We start from the raw sequence: 23,362 nt of genomic DNA, 5'->3' as shown, positions 1-23,362 counted from the left end.
ACCAGAATGCCCCAAAATTCATGAGGCAAACACTGCGATCACTGAAAGGAGAAATGGATACCTCAACAATACTAGTTGGAGACTTCAATACACCACTCTCATCAATGGATAGAACATCTAGACAGAGGATCACTAAAGAAACAGAGATGTTGAATTGTATGATAAATGAACTAGACTTGACAGACATTTATAGAACACTACATCAAACAACAGCAGGATACACTTTTTTCTCAAGTGCTCATAGAACATTCTCTAGGATAGACCACATGTTGGGTCACAAAGCAAGTCTCAACAAATTTAAAAATATGGATATTATACAAAACACTTTCTCAGACCACAATGGAATGAAGTTGGAAATAAATAAAAGGCAGAAGGTCATAAAATTCACAAACATATGGAGGCTAAACAACACCCTCTTAGAAAACCAGTGGGTAAAGGAAGAAATTACAAGAGAAATTAGTAAATACCTCGAGGCAAATGACAATGAAAACACAACTTATCAAAACTTATGGGATGCAGCAAAGGCGGTGCTGAGAGGGAAATTTATTGCCCTAAATGCCTATATTAAAAGAGAAGAGAGAGCAAAAATTGAAGAGTTAAATGCTCACCTGGAGGAATTAGAGAAAGAACAGCAAACTAACCCCAAAGCAAGCAGAAGGGAAGAAATAACAAAGATTAGAGCAGAAATAAATGCAATTGAGAACAGGAAAACAATAGAGAGAATCAACAAAACCAGAAGCTGGTTCTTTGAGAAAATCAATAAAATCGATGGACCACTGGCTAGGCTAACAAAAAAAAAGAGAGAGCAGATGCAAATAAATGCAATCAGAAATGGGAAAGGAAATATAACTACCGACCCTGCAGAAATTAAGGAGATAATGAGAAGATACTATGAGCAACTATATGCTAATAAACTAGACAACTTAGATGAAATGGACAACTTCCTAGAAAAGCATAAACAACCAACATTAACTCAAGAAGAAATAGATGACCTCAACAAACCAATCACAAGTAAAGAGATTGAGTCAGTCATCAAAAAACTCCCAAAAAAGAAAAGCCCAGGACCAGATGGTTTCACATGTGAATTCTACCAAGCATTCAAGAACGAATTAGTACCAATCCTGCTCAATCTCTTCAAAAAATTGAAGAAGAGGGAAAGCTACCTAACTCTTTCTATGAAGCCATCATCACCCTAATACCAAAACCAGGCAAAGATACTACAAAAAAAGAAAATTATACACCAATTTCTTTAATGAATATAGACGCAAAAATCCTCAACAAAATACTCGCAAATCGAATCCAGCAGCACATTAAAAGAATTATACACCACGACCAGGTGGGATTTATTCCAGGTATGCAAGGCTGGTTCAACACAAGAAAATCAATTAATGTAATACACCACATCAATAAATCAAAGCAGAAGAACCACATGATCATCTCGATTGATGCAGAAAAGGCATTTGACAAAATTCAACATCCTTTCCTGATGAAAACACTTCAAAGAATAGGAATAGAAGGGAACTTTTTCAATATGATAAAGGGAATATATGAAAAACCCACAGCTAACATCACACTCAATGGGGAGAGACTGAAAGCTTTTCCTCTAAGATCAGGAACAAGACAGGGATGCCCACTATCACCATTGCTATTCAACATTGTGCTGGAAGTTCTAGCTAGAGCAATTAGGCAAGAAAAAGAAATAAAAGGCATCCAAATTGGAGAGGAAGAAGTAAAACTTTCACTATTTGCAGATGACATGATTGTATATGTAGGAAATCCAGAAAAATCTACAGGAAAGCTACTAGAACTAGTCAATGAATACAGCAAAGTAGCAGGCTACAAGATAAACACACAAAAATCTGTAGTGTTCCTATACACAAGTAATGTGCAACAAGAGGAGGAAATCAAGAAAAAAATCCCATTTACAATAGCAACCAAAAGAATCAAGTATTTAGGAATAAACTTAACCAAGGACACAAAAGACCTTTACATAGAAAACTATAAGAAACTGCTAAAAGAAATTGAACAAGACCTGAAAAAACGGAAGAACATACCATGTTCCTGGATTGGAAGACTAAATATAGTTAAGATGGCAATTTTACCTAAACTGATTTACAGATTCAATGCAATACCAATTCAAATCCCAACAACTTACTTTACAGAAATAGAAAAACCAATAACTAAATTTATTTGGAAGGGTAAGGTGCCCCGAATAGCCAAAAATCTCTTGAGAAAGAGGAGTGAAGTGGGAGGTCTCACACTACCTGACTTTGAAGCGTAGTACAAAGCTACAGTGCTCAAAACAGCATGGTACTGGCATAAGGACAGATATACTGATCAATGGAATCGAATTGAGTGTTCAGAAGTAGACCCTCACATCTATGGACAACTGATCTTTGATAAGGCAGTGAAGCCGAAGCAACTGGGAAAGAGCAGCCTGTTCAATAAATGGTGTTTGGAGAACTGGATATCCAATTCCAAAAGAATGAAAGAGGATGTCCATCTCACACCTTATACCAAAATTAACTCAAAGTGGATCAAAGACCTAAACATTAGCACCAAGACCATAAAACTTAGAAGAAAATGTAGGGCAATATCTTAAAGATCTTGTGAAAGGAGGTGGTTTCTTAGATCTCACACCCAAGGCACGAGCAACCAAAGAATAAATAGACAAATGGGATCTCCTCAAAATTAAACACTTTTGTACATCAAAGGACTTTGTCAGAAAAGTCAAAAGGCAACCTACACAATGGGAGATGATATTTGGAAACCACATATCAGATAAGGGTTTAATATCCTGAATATATAAAGGAATCCTGCATCTCAATAACAGAAAGACAAACAATCCAATTAAAAAATGGGCAAAAGACATGAGCAGACATTTTTCTGAAGAGGAAATACAAATGGCTCAAAAGCATATGAAAAAATGCTCAACTTCACTGGCTATTAAGGAAATGCAAATCAAAACCACAATGAGATATCATCTCACACTTACCAGAATGGCCATTATCCAAAAAACAGAAAATGACAAGTGCTGGAGAGGATGTGGAGAAAGAGGCACACTTATTCATTGTTGGTGGGAACGTAGAATGGTGCAACCACTCTGGAAGACAGTATAGAGGTTCCTCAGGAAGCTAAATATAGATTTGCCATATGACCCAGCTATTCCATTGCTGGGTATATACTCTGAGGAACTGAAACTTAAGACACAAACAGACATTTGTAAACCAATGTTTATTGCAGCATTATTCACAATTGCCAAGAGATGGAAACAGCCCAAATGTCCATCAAAGGACGAGTGGATAAACAAACTGTGGTATATACACATGATGGAATATTATGCAGCTGTAAGACAGAACAAAGACATGGATCATGTAATAATGTGGATGAACCTTGAGGACATTATGTTGAGTGAAGTTAGCCAGAAACAAAAGGACAGATTCTGTATGGTCTCACTAATATGAATAGACATTAATGAACAAACTTTGGGAGTTAAAACCTGACAACACAGGCGACCAGGAGATAGAAAGAGGGCAGAGATAAGCCATTTGATGCCAAAGGACTACAGAATGTTTAGGATTGATTGCATAGATCCAGAAATAGATAGCAGAATACTGTGTGATGGTAGCACGGTATTGTAAGTACACTGAACAAAGATGTCTGTGAGTAAAGCTGAAAGAGGTGGGATAGGAGAATGTATGACACCAGAGGTAAAGATAGATGATAAAGACTGGGACTGTAGAACGTGGCAAAAACTGGAGTGGCCAATGACTGTTACTAAATATACAAATATAAAAATGTTTTTGCATGTGGGAAAGCAAATGAATGTCAACCATGTAGAAATTTGAAAAACGGATGGTATTCAGGAAAAAACATAATCAAAGCAAACTGGAGTCTATGGTCAACAGTAACATTGTAATATACCTCCATTAAATGTAACAAAGGCAATACGCCAATGCTAAATGTATATGAGAAGGGGATATAGGGGAGTAATATGGGATTCTTGGTAGTGGTGTTATTTGCTGTCCTTAGTAGTATATTGCATTGTATGACATGTTATTTTTCTTTTTATCATTTTTTCTTGTTATTAAAAAAAAAAAACAGCTTTTCTTGTAGTAATCAGTATGTTCAAATGCTGATTGTGGTGATAAATGTACAACTTTATGATGATACCATGAACAACTGATTGTACACTGTGGATAAATGTATGGTATGTGAATATAACTCTATAAAATTGTAGGAAAATATATATATAGGAGTAAAAGTGTTGGAGAAAACATGGTGAGAGGGATGATGCCTCACTAATATGGACTAACTACAATGTGTAAACTCAGAATTGAATCTTAGAACATAGCCTAACGTGGACACAATAATTGTAATAGCCCCTAGACTGTAAGCTCTTACAGCAGTTAACTCTATCCCTGAATTGTAAGGCCTATCTCTAAACTTTAAGATGCTGATCCCCTAGCGTATGTTGTCACAAACATTGGGACTGGCAGTTTGATGTGCTGAGCCCTCGAGCATGGGACTTGCCCTTATGAAGCTCATTACCACAAAGGAAAGTCTAAAGTTGTATGTAATGGTGCCTAAGAGTCTCCCCCTGAGTACCTCTTTGTTGCTCAGATGTGGCCCTCTCTCTCTCTAACTGAGCCATCTCGACAGGTGAACTTGCTGCACTCCCCCCTACGTGGGACCCGACTCCCAGGGTTGTAAATCTCCCTGGCAACACAGAGTATGACTTCCGGGGATGAATGTGGACCCGGCATCGTGGGACTGAGAGTATCTTCTTGACCAAAAGGGGGATGCAAAATGAGACGAAATAGTTTCAGTGGCTGAGATTTCAAATGGAGTCGAGAGGTCACTCTGGTGGACATTCTTATGCACTATATAGATAACACCTCTTAGGCTTTAATGTATTGGAATAGCTAGAAGTAAATACCTGAAACTACCAAACTCCAACCCAGCAGTCTGGACTCCTGAAGACAATTATATAATAATGTAGATTACAAGGGGTGACAGTGTGATTGTGAAGACCTTGTGGCTCACACCCCCTTTATATAGTGTATGGATGAGTGGAGGAATGGGGATAAAAACTAAAGGACAAATGGGGTGGGATGGGGGGATGATTTGGGTGTTTTTTTTCACTTTTATTTTTTATTCTTGTTCTGGTTCTTTCTGATGTAAGGAAAATGTTCAGAGATAGATTGTGGTGATGAATGCATAACTATGTTATCATACTGTGGACAGTGGATTGTATATCATGGATGATTGTATGGTGTGTCAATGTATTTCAATAAAACTGAATTTAATAAAAAAAAAAGAGTAAAGCTGTGAGTGATGATGATTGCACAACTAAGTGAAGATAATGTAAGAAACTGATCATTTATCTTTGGATGGAATTTATTTTAAGTGAAGATAGGAATCCATTACTTATTAAATCGAACCCTCAATTTGAGGCTTGCTCTGGTGAAATTTACGGTTCTAAATACAAGGCTGACCCCTCCTATAATTATGCCTAAGAGGCACCTCTAGGGATTCTCTTTTGTTGCTCACATATGGCCTTTCTCTCTCTAAGCCCAACTCAGCAAATAAATTCATTAACCTTCCCCCAACAAGAACATGACTCCCAGGGGAATGACTCTCCTCAGCGACATGCGACATGATTCCCCAGAAATCAATCCCTTGCTGTCCCTGGCAAGGAACAGCAAGGGATTGACTTTTTTTTTTTGGATGCTGGGGTGTTGGAATGGCTAGAGGGAGGTAAATGACATAGTGGAGCTGCAGCCTATAGCATCCTTTGGGATGTGCTCTACAGCTGCTTGTTGAATTGTGCCTTGAAGGTCTTCACCTTTCTGTATAAACCTTGTATTGCATAATAAGGAAAGAAGTGAAACTGCTGAACTGTAACCCATAACAATTTTTGAGATTGCCTATATGATTGTCTAACTGTACATTGAGAAATGACACCTGTCTGTATGTATGCTATATTTTATAATAATGGAAATGGCTGGAGTTGTGTAACTGTGACTCATGACATTCTTTGAAATTTGTTCTATAACTGCTTGTTAAATCATACTTTGAATGTTATCATTTTTCTGCATATAAGTTATATTTCACAATAAAATTGTTAAAAAATCCAAAGGGAAGATATTCTTAAATAAAGAGAAAATAAAAAGAATCATAAGCAAGCGTTTGACAAAGTCTGTACAAATATGTTCGTAAACTGAGATAAAACTAATGATCTTCCAGGAAAGTATCAATTACCTAAACTTACTGCAAAAAAAATAAAAATCTTTAAATAGTATCCATGGAAAAACTTGAGACTGTTACCCAAGGAAACTTACTGCAGAAGAAATAAAAATCTTTAAATAGTATCCATGGAAAAACTTGAGACTGTTACCCAAGGAAACTTACTGCAGAAGAAATAAAAATCTTTAAATAGTATCCATGGAAAAACTTGAGACTGTTACCCAAGGAACAAGGAAATAAAAATCTTTAAATAGTATTCATGAAAAAACTTGAAACTGTTACCCTATACTTACCCCCAAATTATGGACAAATCCAGATGGCTTCACAGATGAATGTTTCAAACCTTCAGGGAACAGATAATTCCATCTGTATGCAAACTTTTCCAGGGCAGATGACATCAGCATAGTATCAACATTAAAACCTGACCAAAATAACACACATAAAAAACAAAATATATTCCAATCTCATTTATAAATATATCGACGCAAAAAAGGTTAAAGCATTAGAAGATAAAATTTGTAAGTACATTAAAATAATAATATAACATGACTTGGAATTCATCCCAGCAACATCAGGATGATTTATATGGGAACTATTTTAATATAATTAACCATTTTAATAGTTCAAAGGAGAAAAACTGTCTTCTCCATAGAAAAATAAAAGGCATTTGACAATATTAAATATTCATTTATGACTTAACCCTTGAAATAGAAATATTTCAAAAATTGCATTTATTAAAAAAACAAAAATAAATTAAAAATTTTAAAAAAAGTAAAAAAAAAAACAGTCTACTGAATGGAATATTCAGAAACCAATTAAGAGTTTAAAACCAGAATATATAAAGAAAACCTACAACTCAACAACAAAAGGACAATCAACCCAATTATATAATAGGTTGAGTTTTTACTTTTCCAAGGAAGAAATACAAATGGCTAAAAGCACAGGAAAAGATGCTGAACTTCACTAGCTGTCAGGCAAATGCAACTCAAAACCACAATGAAATAACATTTCACACCAACTACAATGGCCTTTTCAAAAAATAAAACAAAACTACAAGTGCTGGCAAGATGTGGACAAATAGGTACACTTATTCATTGTTGTTGGGAACGTACAATGGTGCAGCTGCTCTGGATGGCCAGACAACATCATACTTGATCACAAATAAATGATGAGGACCATGTATCATAAAACCAGGATGTTATTACCTTTCAAAATGGGAATTAGCTGAGGTAAATGAAATGCAAGTCCCAGACGTTAAAAGAGAACAAAATACCAACTCTCTCAAAACCTTTTCATTGCAAAAGTTGAAGCAAGATAAGCTGGAAAACTGGGGTTTAAAGCACAGGTTTGAGTTTGAGGTGACTTGGCCTTTCTACAGTCTAATTTTCCACTCGTGAAGTGGGAACAGTAAGGGGACCTATTACTTAGGCTTATAACCACTGATCCTGAGACTCCCTGAGGATGACTCTGAGTGGCAACTTTCATTGTCAGAATTTGTCATGTTGCTTATTCTCTCTTTGCCTAAGATTTCTCATCTATCATCATTAACAATAATTATGATTACCTCCTATATAATATTGTGTGAGAAATAATGAGCTTGTACGTTCGAAGTACATAAGTACACAGAATTTTTCTGATGCACATTAAGATTTATTATGACCTGATAAACTTCCCACGCTTTCAAATAAAGATAAACTCCCCTCTGGGAAATTTTTACCAAATTAGAAAAATGTATGTAAATCGATAAGAACGATAAGGAAGAAATGAACAAGCAATCCAACAGACCAATACAAGTATCTCTAATCACCTAGAATATGTGCGAGATTGCTCACGACTTTAATAACATCTCTTTGAAATCCTAATGCATTATTTATTAGAACAGCAACATCTCTACAAGTTGGTTTTCACTGATTTGAAAATAAAATAATGTAATCTGAAACTTTACCTGGGATCCGCGGGCGGGTGTTGCAAGAGCATCCCCGGCCCCCACCCCCACCACCCCCCACCCCTACTCGCAATCCGCGGCGAAGGGCCACAGGGCCAACGCCGGTTCGCGTAGCGGCCGCCGCCCCTCTGGGGGACCGTCTGCGTTGCTAGTCGAGCCAGTGACCTGCTCCCGTCAGCTGAGGGGACGTCCGCGATTACAGCGGACTCACGTTTGAGAGCAATGGTCGCCTTTGCCATCTTGCGTCCATCACCGCCCCCTTGCACGCCTCCAGGCTGCTGCTCCCTCTGGGGTCTCAACACGATCCGGCCAGAGGCAAAAGTTCCCGGGACTACTGACCTCTCGCGATAATAAGCCTTTCTTCCGGTGACGTGAAAGGAGGAAGGAAGGAAGTGTCTGGTGTCCTCCGTTCACTCTCACCATTGGGAAGAACTGGAGAAGAACAGCCGACCTATTCCTGGGCTAAAGGACCCTACTCAGCCGCAGGCGCTTGTCTCGCTAAACTATCCAGGTCAGAAAAATGACGAAAGAACCGCCATATTTAATCGATTTTAGTATGCATGTTCTTTGCATTTTAACGACTAAAAAGCAGGATGTGTCTCACAATGAATGGTGTGTTCTTGTTGGATTGGCAGCTTTTTCTCTTTCCTGGTGACTCAGAAGAAGGAAAAAATAGTGCATCTTAAAACTGATGGCATCGTAGATTTGATGAAACACGATAGGTAGAATTCAACCGAACTGATTGGATGTGTAAAACCATTCCGTCTTGAAGGATATACAGGCAGAGTCCCCTTTGTCCCTGAACTGTTTCTAAAAGATTTCAGCGTCTTCATATGTGGTTTTGGAAAATCTGCTCTGGATGTTTGCCATGTGGTGACCCAGTCCCACGCTTGGAATTATTTTTTTTGAACCGGGTGAAGCCAACTCTGTAAGCTCAGGCACCCGAGATGGTTGGCCTAGTAAACCTCAACAAAGTGGCCTCCCCAGTTGGGCAAGTCTCTTTTCAACCCTGGCAAAGTTTAGAATTCAATGTAGACAATCTCTTGTTAAATATGGCAGATTTACCTCCTCTATGTTCTGAGACCCCTCTAATGTGATAGGAAAGGGTTTTTATAAAGGCAAAAACCCATGAGGGCAAAAAGATGGGAATCTTGTGAAGCTGGAGCTAGATGGACAGTGGTCGCTGCCTTAGAAGACGGGTGTGGAGGCCAGTGCCTGAGGCATCGTGCTTGAGAATGCAGCTGGGAAAGGAGACCCCGGACCTCTCTCCCTACCCATGCCGGTGGAAGGCATGGCCTCCTGCTCCAGCAATGACTAGGAAATGAGCTCCACGAGAGGAGCTCAGAAGTCCAACGACCAGGGACAGAGCCCTGTTCTGTCACTCCCCGGAAAAGAGGTCTCCTCTCTGCAGCAGCTCCCGGTTCAAAAGAAAAGACTGGTAGTTTGGGATTCCCCAGCAGAATAGCCCAGCCAAATCCTGGATTCAAAGGTCAGCAGCACCAGGTACTAGGAGCATCTCACTTGCCATGTTACTGAAAATCCCAGGGTTCACAGACAGCAAAGCAGAGGGCAAAATAACAAAGGAAGAGGGACTCAGAAGAAACAGATAATTCTTACACATCTCTTCTAGGCTTATACATTAAGGGTTTTTCTGGGGTATTTCCCTGCTGGGTAATGATTTCTGCATTGTTCAGCATCATAATTTAATACCAAATTGTATTTACAAAATGATAGAACCACTTCAAACAGCAATGTATAATACTTCATGCTATTATATATCCTTTTTCACTTATCAATCTGGTAAGTGTAAAACAGTATCTGGTGACCTTAATTTTCATTTCTCTTGTTTGTTCTCTGTAAATTGGAGCACATTTTGGAATTTTCATGGGCCCTTCATATTTTCTTTTTTGTGACATACTTTTTCACATCTTTTTCCTATTTTTCTCCTGAGTTGTCTTTTTAAAAATGAGTTGTAATTCTTCATTTAGTCTGCATACTGATCCTTCATCAGTTAATATCGTAAATATCTTATACCAGTTTATGACTTGGTTTTCACTTTCTTTACAGTGTCTTTTGAAGAAAAGATGTTACTAATATTAATATTCTAAACTATGTGAAACTTCTGTTTATATACTTGTCTAATTTCAAAAAAAATAATAAGCTTGCTTATTCTAAAAATTTATCTGTAGGTTCTCTGTAATTTTTAGATATTAATTTAATCTATGCAGAATGGTAATCTCTGCTCAACTTACTGTCTTGGCCAAGACCTCTGGAAAGGATTGTTTATAAATAGTGATAATGAGCAATGCAGTTTTAAAGAAAATTCTTCTAGTGTTGCTATGGATATTTTTTGCATGTCTTTGTTAAAAGAAGATTCCCTTTTATTCCTAGTTTGTGAAGAATATTTTTTATTTTTCTTTTCTTTTTTCTTTTGGAAAAATATTTAACATTTATAGCAAATTTGCAAGCATATTAAGAGCTTTTTCTCCCTGAAGCATTTTAGATTAAGTTGCTCACCTGTTGTCTCCTCATTCCTAAATAGTTTATATTTCTTGTAAACAAGGATATTCTCCTACAATAACTGCAATACAACCATCAAAATCAGGAAATTAACATCAATATAATACTGCCATCTAGTCCTCAGACCTTCAGATTTCACTCATTAGCTAAAAAATGTCCTTTGTAGCAAAAGGAACCAGTTCAGAATCAGATTTTGTTGCTTGTCATCATTGCTTGTCTCCTTCAATCTGGAAGCACTTAGTCTTTCCTTGACTTTCAAAACCTTGACATTTTTGAAGATCTCAGGCCATTTATTTTGTAGAATGTCCTTCAGCTTGTGTTTGTGACACTTTCACATGATCAAATTCATTTTATACATCTTTGACAGTGTAAAAGATTCTAAATCTTTTCATTGTCTCCTATCAGGTAGAATGTGATTTCTGTTTATTCCTTTACTGATAATCACTTTGGTCACTTTGTTTGAAGTGGTGTCTGCTAGGGTTCTCCATGGTGAAGATACTCTTATTTTTTTAATTAATAATTATTTTATGGAGAGATACATTTAGACTATGTAAATACCCAACTCTTCATCAAATATTCTATCTATCTAATCTGTGTGGACTTTCATCTTGTATTTCATTCTATTTCAGTTTAATGCATTTTTCTCATTGTTTATTTTGGTGTTTAAGTTGTTCCAAATTTGGCTAGCTACTTCAAGCTGGATTCTGTGTCCTTTTAACATGTCCTCATCATGCTTTGAGCTTTTACAAAGAAATTAATAAGTACTAACTTTCATTAAATGTTTTTCTGCATCAGTATAGATGATCTTGTGGTTTTTCTCCCTTCAAGCTGTTACTTTGGAGAATTACATTAATTGATTTCTTAACAGTGAGAAAACTTGTTTTTCTTGGCCAATACAACTTTTATACATTGCCTGATGCAATTTGATATTATTTTGTTAGGAATTTTACATCTCTGTTCATGAATGGGACAGTAATTATCCTTTCTTCCACTTGGCTCATTATCATATCAGATTTATTCTTGCCACATAGCTTTTTCTAATGCAATTTTATTGAGATATATTCATACACCATATAATCCATCCAAAGTATACAATCAGTCGCTCACAGTGTCATCATGTAGTTGTGTACTCAATTCTCAGCGTTTACTCATTGCAGTTTATTTAGTGAGGACCTACAATATTTGTCTCTTCATTTTTGGCTTATTTCACTCAACATAATGTCCTCAAGATTCATTCACCTAGTTACATGCCTCACAACTTCAGTCCTTCTTGCAGCTGCTCAATATTCTGTTGTATGTATATACTAGAGTTCACTCAGGCCACTTCCATATGTTGCAGATCATGAATAGTGCCACCATAAACATCAGATTTACTTGGAGAGTGTTCCTGCTTTTTCTCTTCTGTGGTAAATTTTGCACAAGATTAGGACCATTCCTGAAAGTTTGGTAGAATATCAAAAGTTCATGTGATTTAGTATAGTCCAGTTTCCTGAAGACAAAAGCATTCTATATCGTCTTAATCAAATGTGTTCTCTTACTTGACTGATAATTTAAGTTACCCAGATCAATTTTCCTTTCTTGATTTCCAGAACCCCCATTAGCAAATTTGGAACATCCTATCTCTTTGTATAAATAATCTTTATTTAATAACCCATTTCCCAAGAATATGCCAACTGCAAAGATATTTACTGCTCTCATTGCCATTTTCACCAAAGAGGAAATTGGACTTGTCTAGGACTAATTATTGTTACCGCCTCACTAAACAAGGCTGGGCTTCTACCAGCGCCAAGTCTTACTCCAAGTTTGGGGTCCTGTCAAGAAGGAATTCACAGATGGGACAGGCCAGTGGCGAGGTGACAGCAAGGCTTTATTTGAGATGTTATGGAGGGCACTGTCAAGCTGGAGCCTCTGAGCAAAGAGACCCCTTCTGGCAGACTTACAATTCAGGATAGTACACACCAAAGAATGTCAATGTGGATGAACTCCAGAGATAGTCACTCCCAGTGAGCTTGGTCTTGGCCTTTTATTGGTTAGAGGGGGAGGGCTCAGACACTCGGTGTCTCAGGATTGGCTGATTTTTATGCAAATAAGGGACTGCATTGTGGTGAATGAGGGGCCAGCTAAGAGCAACTTATCATTGGTTCAATTGAAGGCCATTTTGATTGGTGCTTGCATTCTGGGTTATCTTGTTTGGTCCATCAAGGGTGGTTCAGGATTGGCTCATTTGCAATCCTAGTCCTGTGCCCCTCTTTCTGCTGGCCCAATGTTCTCTATTCTAGACTTCCTCATTATGACATTTCTGGAAGATGAAAGTGACATTCAAAAAGATGTTGCTAGAAAGTATAATCCAATTAGATTTGTAACCAACTTTTATTTTGTTACACAATCTGAAAGTTTACTAAAATAAGATGATAAATCCAAAGTTGAGTGAGTATTGTCTTCTAAGATATGACCTGATCTCAAGATTAAAAAAAAAAAAACATTTAGAAAGTAAGCATCATTTTTTTTTATACTTAACAATTATAGCTTTATTATAGTAAGTGGATACAAATAAGAAGCCAAAAGAAGAGACACAGGGGATAAGGTCTGGGAGGGTTGGAACGTGTCATCCTCCTGCCATAACAATGTCATTACCAGTCGTGGAAGCTCTTTTGAGCTTCGAGCGACCCAAAAGTTTCATTACATAGGCATGACTGGCAGAATCAATGTCCAAGTGGCTGAGCTCGTTGTCCGCCCCCTCCCCAAGGTCAGGGTGGCTGGGCTGACACAACAGCCCTCTAATCACATGGTTGGTCCTTTTGGTATAGCCAGCCCCCACCCTAAGACTACCTGTGACTGGCCCCCGCCATGTCACCGTTAGCATAGGAACCATGAATAAAACAAAACATACTATCACGGAAAATTCCAAAGATGTAGATGTTACCCTCTCCATCCTCCCCACCCTTCCAGGACTGTGGGACAAAGACCAGCCATGTTTTTATTATGCTATATACCCTCACCCCACTTGCCCATGTACTCCCTGCTTGCCTGGGCTCCACCATCTTTCAAGGCCCTTTTCTAGACCCCTTGGCCCTGACTCTGGAGCTGGTTTAGAATACTACCCTCTCTCATTGGCAGCAGAAGAGATGCCAGGAGGATGATCTTTGGCAGACAGGTGGACTTACCCCTTGTAAACCTGGGCGTTACTTAACTTCCCTGAAGTTGGGTTTCTTGCTACATATCATGGGGTTATCATGAGGATTAAAGGTAAAGAATGCGAAATGCTTATCCCCAGGCCCCGCTCCTAGGACATGCTCTCTAAATGGTGCCCATAGACTCATGTGAACCTTGGTTTGGCTTTTTGTGTTTATGTCCTGATGCCCCAATAAGAGGGTGAGGACTGACCACTTCTGTGTCACCATCACCTGGCTCATGGTTGGTGACTGATAAATGCTCGAGGATCATGCTGCCCACTGCCTCAACAGCCAATGGCCTGGCAGTTTGCCAGGTCCCACCTACAAAGCCCAAACTAGAATAGATTCTGGAAATATTTACCCAGTTTCAGAGGGGAGAAAGATAGCCATTTTTTGTTTGTTTGTTTTGTTTTGTTCTTTTTTCTTTTTTTTAGTTTGCATTGATTATATTTCCCCCCAATCCCACCCTATTTTTAACACCTTGCAATGTTGACATTCATTTGTTCTACCTCACGTAAAAACATATTTGTACCTTTTATTACAATCATTGAGTACCCTAGGTTTTGCTGAGTTGTACTGTCCCAGTCTTTATCTTTCGTCTTTTGTTCTGGTGTTCCACATGGTACTAACCTTCCTCTTTCAACCATACTCACAGACATCTTTGTTCAGTGTACTTACATTGCTGTGCTACTATCTCCCCAAATTGTTTTCCAAACCTCTCACTCTTGTCTTTTCCTTTCTGTCTGCAGTGCTTTCCTTTAGTGTTTCCTGTAGAGCAGGTATCTTGTTCACAAACTCTGTCATTGTCTGTTTGTCAGAGAATATTTTAAGCTCTCCCTCATATCTGAAGGACAGTTTTGCCAGATATAGGATTCTTGGTTGGTGGTTTTTCTCTTTCAGTATCTTAAATATATCACCCCACTTCCTTCTTGCCTCCATGGTTTCTATTGAGAAATCCACACATAGTCTTATCAAGCTTCCTTTGTATGTGATGGATCACTTTTCTCTTGCTGCTTTCAGGACTCTCTCTTTATCTTTGGCATTTGATAATCTGATTAGTAAGTGTCTTGGAGTAGGCTTATTCAGATCTATTCTGTTTGGGGCACGCTGTGCTTCTTGGATCCACAATCTTATGTCTTGCATAAAAGATGGGAAATTTTCATTGATTATTTCCTCTATTATTGCTTCTGCCCCTTTTCCTCTCTGGGACACCAATGACACATACACTCCGGCATTTTGTTTTGTCCTTAAGTTCCTGGAGACGTTGCTCATATCTTCCCATTCTTTTCTCTAACTGTTCTTTTGTGCATAGGTTTTCAGGTACATTGTTCTCCAGTTCCTAAGTGTTTTCTTCTGCCTCTTGAGATCTGCTGTTACAGGTTTCCATTGTGTCTTTCATCTCTTGTATTGTGCCTTTCATTTCCATAGATTCTGTCAGTTGTTTTTTCAAACTTTCAATTTCTGCCTTATGTACACCCAGTGTTTTCATTATACGCTTCATCTCTTTTGCCATATCTTCCCTAAACTTTTTGAATTGATTTAGTATTAGTTGTTTAAATTCCTGTTGAAGTGTAAGTTTGCTCCTTTGACTGGGCCATAGCTTTGTTTTTCTTAGTGTAGCTTGTAGTTTTCTCTTTTCTAGGCATCTGATTTCCTTGGTTACCCCAATCAGGTTTTTCCAGACCAGAACGGGCTCAGGTCTCAGAAGGAGGCAATAATATCATGTCTCCCTGAGGGTATGTCTTAGAAGTTTGGTACACCCTGTGAAGCCTCAAGTCACTGTGCTTTTCTGCCCAGCAGGTAGCACTTGTCAGCCTGTAGCTCCTGACTGGTGTAAGGAGGTGTGGCCATGGCTGTTTTCCCCCAGGTATGGGGTCTGGTTCTGAATGGAATGCGGCTAGTGGGGCTTGGCACCACCTTCTTCCTCCTAGGGAAAATACACCCTGTAGGGAGAGGTCATTTACATTTGAATAGTCTCTCTGCCAGTGCTGTCTCCACCCTTGTCTGGGTCAGAGCACTTGGAACTGAAAATTGCTGAAGCTTTCTCCACTGAGCCAAAAAAGGGACAGAAAGCCCCCTTTGGGCCAGTCCGCGGCCACCCTCCAGCTCTCCAAGGTCAGTCATCACCAAAAGCCTCTGTCTGCTTGTCGGAGATTTGTAGCTTGTGTTGAGCAGCCCATGTTTGTTAATTAAAACCCCAGTTGGAGCTCAGCTGAGTTATATTAGCTTGCTCAGAGAGTGCTGCTCTCCAGCACCACCAGGCTTTGCAGTTAGGTCCATGGGGGGAGGGGGCTCCCAAGTTGGCTCTGCAGTTTTTGCTTAGAGATTTTATACTGCAATCTTGGGCATTCCTCCCAATTCAGGTTGGTATATGATGAGTGGACAGTCATGTTTGTCCCCCTGCAGTTATTCCAGATTATTAACTAGTTTTTCCTGGTTGTTTATTAGTTGTTTCAGGGGGACAAACTGGCTTCTACTCCTCTCTATGTTGCCATCTTCTTCTGTCTAAGCATCATTTTGAAAGTTTTTTTGTTTTGTTTTTGTTTTTGTTTTTGTTTTTGAGAGAGAGAATCTGTTAACAGAGTTTTATATAAAATGGTTATTGTATTCTTTTTATAGAGTCTCACTTCTGGCTATAGTAGGAATGTAGCTTCTGTGCCCTAGGATTGTAATTTTTATGGCGCATCTCCCCCAGTCTGGCCACCATCCTCTTTCGATTGTGTGACTTGAATACATTTAGTCACAGAAATTAACAGCATGTGGTGGTATCCTGATTTCAGTCAAAAAATAATAATTAGCTGACTTCTGTGCTTTGGGATTAATAAGTACAGTTCTTGAAATCAGTGGACTCTGTCCTGAACTGGGAAATGTGACAGTGTACTTGATCTGTATTTTATATGCCTGCCCTGGGGAAGTACTGCTGCTACCCAGGAGGGAGTATGTTGGCTTTTAGTAGCTGTATACAGGGAAGCCATTGAATTGAATGTTCCATATGAATAAAATCTACTCTAAGTATATTTTGTAGGAAATTTGTCTTCAGTTCAGTTGAGGGTACATAGTATGTCTGGTCACTGCTACTCCTAGACTCTTACCACCTAGGTGTGTCTTAAATATGAATTAAGAGTGTTTATGTATATTTCATTTATTTTGGTGTATAAAATAAATGATGTCAATAGTTACAGAATATAGAATGTTTATGCATATTTAAATATAAAGACACATTTGCACATATCTATTTAATAGTTACTACTTTGTAACCTGAATCATATCACATCTTGTATTCTCAGATGTTCAGAAACATCTGAAAATATTTAATTTGGATTAAGGATTTATCTTTTGATCACATCATATTTTTGACAAGTTTGAAGTAGCTTTTGATCCACATAATTGATATGCTTTGGGAGTATAGTATACCTGGAGTATAGTATACTATATTAAACCTGGAAAGATTTGACAGAGAAGCATTTTGTTTGCTCTATTAAAATCTCTTGTAGTTATATTTTAAGAGTTAATAATTATTAACCTAAGATTAATCTTATACCTAGATGATGGCTATCTAAAACTCTGAAATTATCATATAACTCCTGGTTCTTAGGTAAATCAATATGTATAACTAGATGCGGAAATTTATGTATGGTGATTCTGTTTTCAGCGTTTCAAAAATCACTAACTGACCTAATCTACTTTGGGTATAATAGGGCTATTTCTCAAAATCATTGAGTACGGAAATTATCCCATGGTGTTGCCACATGCATTGCAGATGATGTGAGTGCATTTTTTGCTTATACTTCAATGACTTGATAAAAAATCAAACAAGCTAATAATGAACTATTTGAGTTATTAAAATGCAAATGTTTAAACCAAATTCCAGGATGAAGTCTGCCCACCTATTATTTTATCTATTTAGTATAAAATAAAGTAAATGTGACTGTGACAGAATTCTATTATTTTATTGATTTTTCTATGTCACAAAGATTTTAAAATTTTAAAGCAAGAAAACTTTAGACATTTGAGCAAATATTTTAAGTCTATACAGCCATTTTCCTCTGGCTTCTTTATAATCCATATTTGTAATAGATAAAGATACCATATTCAGAGCCAGTTAACCTGTAAAACATATATAGTCCTGCTCACTCAGTTTTCTGGTCAGTTCTTGTAAAACTTTTATTTATAAGGCATTGTGAACAATAGAATTTCAAAAGGGCTTCAGTATTTTCCAATTTAACCAAGTTGGTCTTATTCAGAGAAGACTTTTTTCTCTCCTTGGAAGATGAGTAGAAGAGTAAATAAAATGAGAATTCTGGTTTGTAATTTTAAGGCTTCTTCCTAACGATGATGGTTTCCCTATTTTATTTTAGCTTTTTAATCAATGTGTCCTAAGTCAGGAGGCTCTCAAAGACTTAATTAAAAGAAAAAGTAACAAAACACCCAACATGGAAAGTGTAAAATACACATTGTATCTTTCATCTATTCATTTTTATTGGCTGTCTTCTGTAATAGATTCAAGCTGTGGTTTTGAAACTGGGTTCTGTGAAGCCCTAGGGTTTCCAAAGGCTCTTCCTGGGACCAACCTACTCTCCTCAAGACCCCCTACCCCATTAGCCTCTCTTTCCTCCAGAGCTTCACAGCAGTCTCTTATTGGACATTTGCACAGGTTTTCTTATGAACAAGGGAATTGATTTGCTTGATAAAGACTGAAAACACCTGGACCATTATATGGGTCATCTAAACCTTATAAAGATGTTTTTAAGAGTATATAATGATAGTCTGAAATGCATTCATTTATTCATCCGTTCACTGTGTACTACCTGCTCTGTGCTTGGCAGTGGAATGCGTGCTGGAAATACAGAGCTGAACAAAGTGTGGTCTAGAGGGGGATGGGAATAATTCCTAGCAATTACAGTACAATATAATGAATTCTATGATAAAAATAAAGTACAAGTGATGCAGGAATCCACAGGGAAGGCTTCTGGAGGTAACTGTTAAGATGGGAGCTTAAAGGGGGATTGAGTCAGCAGGGATGTAAGTGAACAGGGAAAAAAGTGAAAGAGCCCAAGTTCCAGGTTTATGGAATCTGCCTCTTCACTGGAGGAAGACAAGCCAGTTAAAGACTGGATTCAGATTAAAGTGACCATTGTCATTTCTGTCACAGCCTTATGTCATACTAGGGCCATAAAAGTACTGCAGACAGAGTTACTTCCAAATCAGAAATAATTTAATTGTAAGTTTAATACTTCTAGATTCTGTAATATTATTCAAGGATGTATGTTAAGGCCGCCCAGTTCTTCAGAAGTATTTTCCATGTACACATTTCTATTAGGACAATTTCTCAGTATATTCCTATTTTCCATCCCTGTCCCTGTCAACACTCTTTTTGTTAGAAGCCTAATGAACTGGAAACTATGTATAAAGTCTTTCCAATTTACAAATTTTATCTGTCGGCAGTGAATTCTGCGGGTTTTAACAAATCTTCAGTCTGAAAACACCTTGTTGTTTCAGCAGAAAGTAGCATTTAAAATCATGGGCTCTAGTGTCAGACAGGTCAAGGTTCAAGTTGTAATTGCCATTTTTTACCTGTGAGATTTTCAGGCAATTTAGCTAAATAAAAAGCACTTGCACAGAGTGGCATGGGCACTCAATAAATCTTGCCTCCTGTGTCATCATTGTTGTTTACTGCCATGAGAGGCTGTTGAATTTGTCGAATGCCTTTTCTGCATCTCTTGAGATGATCATACAGTTTTTCTTCCTTAGTTTTTTAATTTGGTGTATTACATTAATTTATTTTCAGATGATAGATGAAACTTGCATTCCTGAGATAAATCCCAGGCATGTTTTGTCATCCTTTTTATATTGCTGAATTTGGTTTCCCAATTTTTTCATAAAGATTATTTTGTACCTTTGTTCATGAGGGATATTGGTTTATAATGTTTTTTCCTTGTGATGTCTTTTCCTGGCTTTGTTGTCAGGATAATACAGCCTCCAAGAATGAGTTAGGAAATATTCCTTCTGAAAGTGTTTGCATAGGATTAGTATTATTTCATCTTTAAAGATTTGATAAATTTCACCAATAAAGCTATCTAGCCTTAGGCTTTTGTTTGTGGAAATAGTTTTAATTACTAATGCAACACCTTTACTTGTTTGTCTTTCTTCTTGAGGTACTTTGACAATATATGTCTTTCTAGGAATTTGTCTATTTCATCTAAGTTGTCTAGCTTGTTGGCACTAAGTTATCCATAATATTACCTTATCATCCTTTTAATTTCTCTTGGGTTATTAATAATATCCCCTCCCCTCATTCCTGATTTTTGTAAATTTTGTCTTCTCTTTTTTTTCCCTTGTACCATCTAGCCTAACACTTAATTTGATCTTTTCAAATAAAATTTCATTGATTTTCTCTATTATCTTTCAGTTTTATGTGTTATTGATTCACCTCTACTCATTATGAATTCCTTTCACTTGTTTGGGTTTAATTTGGTATTATTTTTCTAGTTCTTAAGGTGAAATCTTAGATTACTCTTGTGAAACCTTTCTAATACAAATGTTTAAAGGTATATAGTTCCCTCTCAATACTGCTTTAGCTGCATTTCATCAGTTTTGTTATGTTCTCTTTTGTTCTCAGCTCAAAGTAATTTCTAATTTCCCCTGAGATTTCTTTTTTGACTCATAGGTTATAGAGATGTATGATGTTTAATTTCCAAATATTTGGGGATTTCCCCAATACCTTTCTTTTTTGATTTGTAATTTGATTCCATTGCATTTGGAGAAAATACTCAAGTATTTTTAAATTTATTGAGAACTTTTCATGGCTTAGCATATTGTCTGTCTTGCATACTGTTCCATGTGTGTTAAAAAAAAAAAAAGTGCCTTCCCGAGTGGAGTATTCTATAAATATCAGTTAATCAAGTTGGTTGATAGTGTTTTCCATGTCTTCTGTATCCTTGCTGAATTCCAATCTAGTTGTTATCACTTTTTGAGAGTGACGTATTAAAACCTCTGTAATTGTTGAATTATTTATTTCTCTTTTTAGTCTTTCAGTTTTTATTTCATGATTTGTGGGCTCAATGTTTAGGTGCACACATTTATAGTTGTTACATCTTCCTGATGAATTGCCCATCTTGTCTTGATGAGTTTCCCTCATTGTGTCTAGTATTATTTCTTGCCTTAAAGTCAACTTTGTCCAATATTGATTACAGTTACACCAGCTATAATAGTTACTATTTGCATGGCATATTTTTTCTATCCTTTTACTTCCAGCTTATTTATGTTATTGAATCTAAGGAGTCTCTTGTATACAATATATAGTTTAGATAATGGAAAAAAGAAAGTGAGTGACTTGACTGAAGCTGCTCACAGCTTCTTTGTCTCTCAACCAAAATTAGGATGTATGTTTTCTGAGTTGATATTCCCACATGACTTGAACCTGAGCAGTCCCTTAGCTTTCAGTGTAGTTGGCCAAAGTTGTGATCCAAAGAAAGATTTCTCCAACCATCACCTGTCCTGGCTGACTCTCCATTACAAAGATTTTAGAAGGGTAGTCCTGGACATTCATCAAAAAGTAATTTGCTATGACTCTATATAGGATTTCTTCTTACTTAAAAAATATTTTCCAATGATTTGATTGATTCATGTAATGAGGATGAATGTTGGAGTGAGTTGTTTATGCCGATAAATCCCAGACTGCAAATAAATCAAAATATGATGTACATGTTATGTTTACTTAGGGTGTAAACCCTAATCAGGAAGTAACTTGCAACACAAATACAAATAAATATCTCAAAGTCTGAAATGCTTTGACTCAGTTAAATGGGGTTAGTTTAGATTTTCTTCAAATTTTGATTACCAAAATACCAAAGTAGGATATTATTTGCTCCAAAGAATTGCCAAAATTTAAGAAAGTACCCAGAGGTTTGAATTGTTTATATATCTATCTTTTTAAAATGAAAATAATTGGAATTACTTTTTATACCAGGCTTAACAAATGCAGTTGTAGAGGCTTGAAGCTGATCTGCATTTTGTTTACAGTTAGGGCAAACATACAATTTAAAATCCTTCTTGATAATTCCAACACCTGTGTCATCTCAGTGTTGTCATTTTTTTATTGTCTTCTCTCATTCAGAGTTGAAATTTCCTGAGCTTTCTGTATAACAAGTAAATTTCCATTGTACCCTGGACACTGGGTATTATGTTAAGTGACTTTAGATTCTATTGATACTTCTCCTTGCCTGCAGTCACCCTGTTTATGTATAGTATACAGGTCCAGTTGGAGGTAGATGTGCAGCTTCCTGCTAGGCTTACATGATACCATCCCAGCACAAAATAGAGACCTGGCTGGTTCCACTTCTCCTCACACTTCCTTAAATCCATCTGGTAACTGAAAGTTGGGACAGAATGTTCAGCTCTCGGCTTGTTCTTGCTGATACTGTTACCAGACTGAGGTGGCAGATTCTTCGTCCTATGCAGTCAGGGTTTCAGAGGGGGAAAGAGTTTTATTGCTAGGTGCAAAGCAAAAGAGCAGATGGTCTATCAGCCCAAAATCTGTCTCCCTGAATTGAAATAATTCTGATAGTTTTATAGTATTAAAAGATGGGCAGGTTTTAGGATAATGAGCACAATGGCACCAGATAATGTAAATGGAGGTGATTTAATTATTAAGCATGCACTCATTGATTAAATGCTTAGTCACACAATGTGTGTAAGAAAATGGCAGACTTAATTTGATGATGGGCATGATTTTTAGTATTATAATGAAGGATAGGTGACGTGTAGGTTAAAATCTAAGCTACTGCGCATATCAGGCAGGCCCATTTTGGTTAGATTCAGCATCGTTTATCAAGGTAACTTTGGACTTGGGCTGGGTAGTTCTAGGCTGATCCAAGACCCTTTATTAATAAACACTAGGGGTTGTCTTTAGTGATCATAAGACTCTAACGTTGAAAAACTGGATAAAATGGGTACAAGTGAAGGCTAGTCACAAGGTTTTTACAATTACAAAGGCACAAGAAAAAGGCTCTACAGTCATTATCAGAGATCAAGGCAGTTGAATTACAGTTCAGAGATTTCAGGCATTTCCCTCTATCTACTCTTAATATACCAAGAAGTAAAATTGAATCTCTATACAATAATACAGTGATCATAGTCATCCCTCTAATCACTTCTTGGATACAATACCAAGGAGCAAGTGGGCAGAGTGAGGGAAATGCAAAGGCCTGATTAGCACTGCCTTGCCCTGAGTCCTTCTACCTCACTGTTGGCTGTTTGAGGGTGGACGTTCAGGGTCCAAATGGACCTTGCTGACACCACCCTTACAAAAGCAGACCACGACCTCCTGCCACCACATTCTGGCTTGTTGCTGCCAGTTGGGATGGATATTCAGCTCCCTGTTCAGTCCACCTAACAACTTGGGCAGCTTTTCCTTTGTTGTTTGAGAATGTGGGTATTATGAAACATGGTGGGCTTTTTATGCCTTTTCTTGGTC

The 23,362-nt window shown here is 37.5% G+C and overlaps 1 protein-coding gene and 1 pseudogene across 2 annotated transcripts in view; one reads left to right on the top strand and one right to left on the bottom strand.

The window, feature by feature from the left end:
• LOC119541372 (zinc finger protein 596-like) overlaps positions 1-8,529 on the bottom strand; it is a 66,562-nt gene extending 58,033 nt beyond the window's left edge. Inside the window, exons 1-2 of one of the 2 annotated variants that reach the window (XM_037845237.1) lie at positions 8,406-8,529; positions 6,543-6,670 (exon numbers count right to left, since the gene is read on the bottom strand). The gene's annotated coding sequence lies outside the window, so the exon portion shown is untranslated. Of the gene's footprint in view, positions 1-6,542; positions 6,671-8,194; positions 8,224-8,405 lie in introns of those variants that run through there. The other variant, XM_037845238.1, reaches the window with a different exon arrangement.
• A 60-nt stretch (positions 8,530-8,589) lies between these two features.
• Positions 8,590-23,362, top strand: part of LOC119541373 — a 37,297-nt pseudogene continuing 22,524 nt past the window's right edge.

The sequence above is a fragment of the Choloepus didactylus genome, chromosome 8 (genome assembly GCF_015220235.1).
Source record: "Choloepus didactylus isolate mChoDid1 chromosome 8, mChoDid1.pri, whole genome shotgun sequence".
Classification (NCBI taxonomy): domain Eukaryota; kingdom Metazoa; phylum Chordata; class Mammalia; order Pilosa; family Megalonychidae; genus Choloepus; species Choloepus didactylus.
Note: the sequence above shows the minus strand (reverse complement) of the source record. Positions and strands in the feature narration are given on the sequence as shown.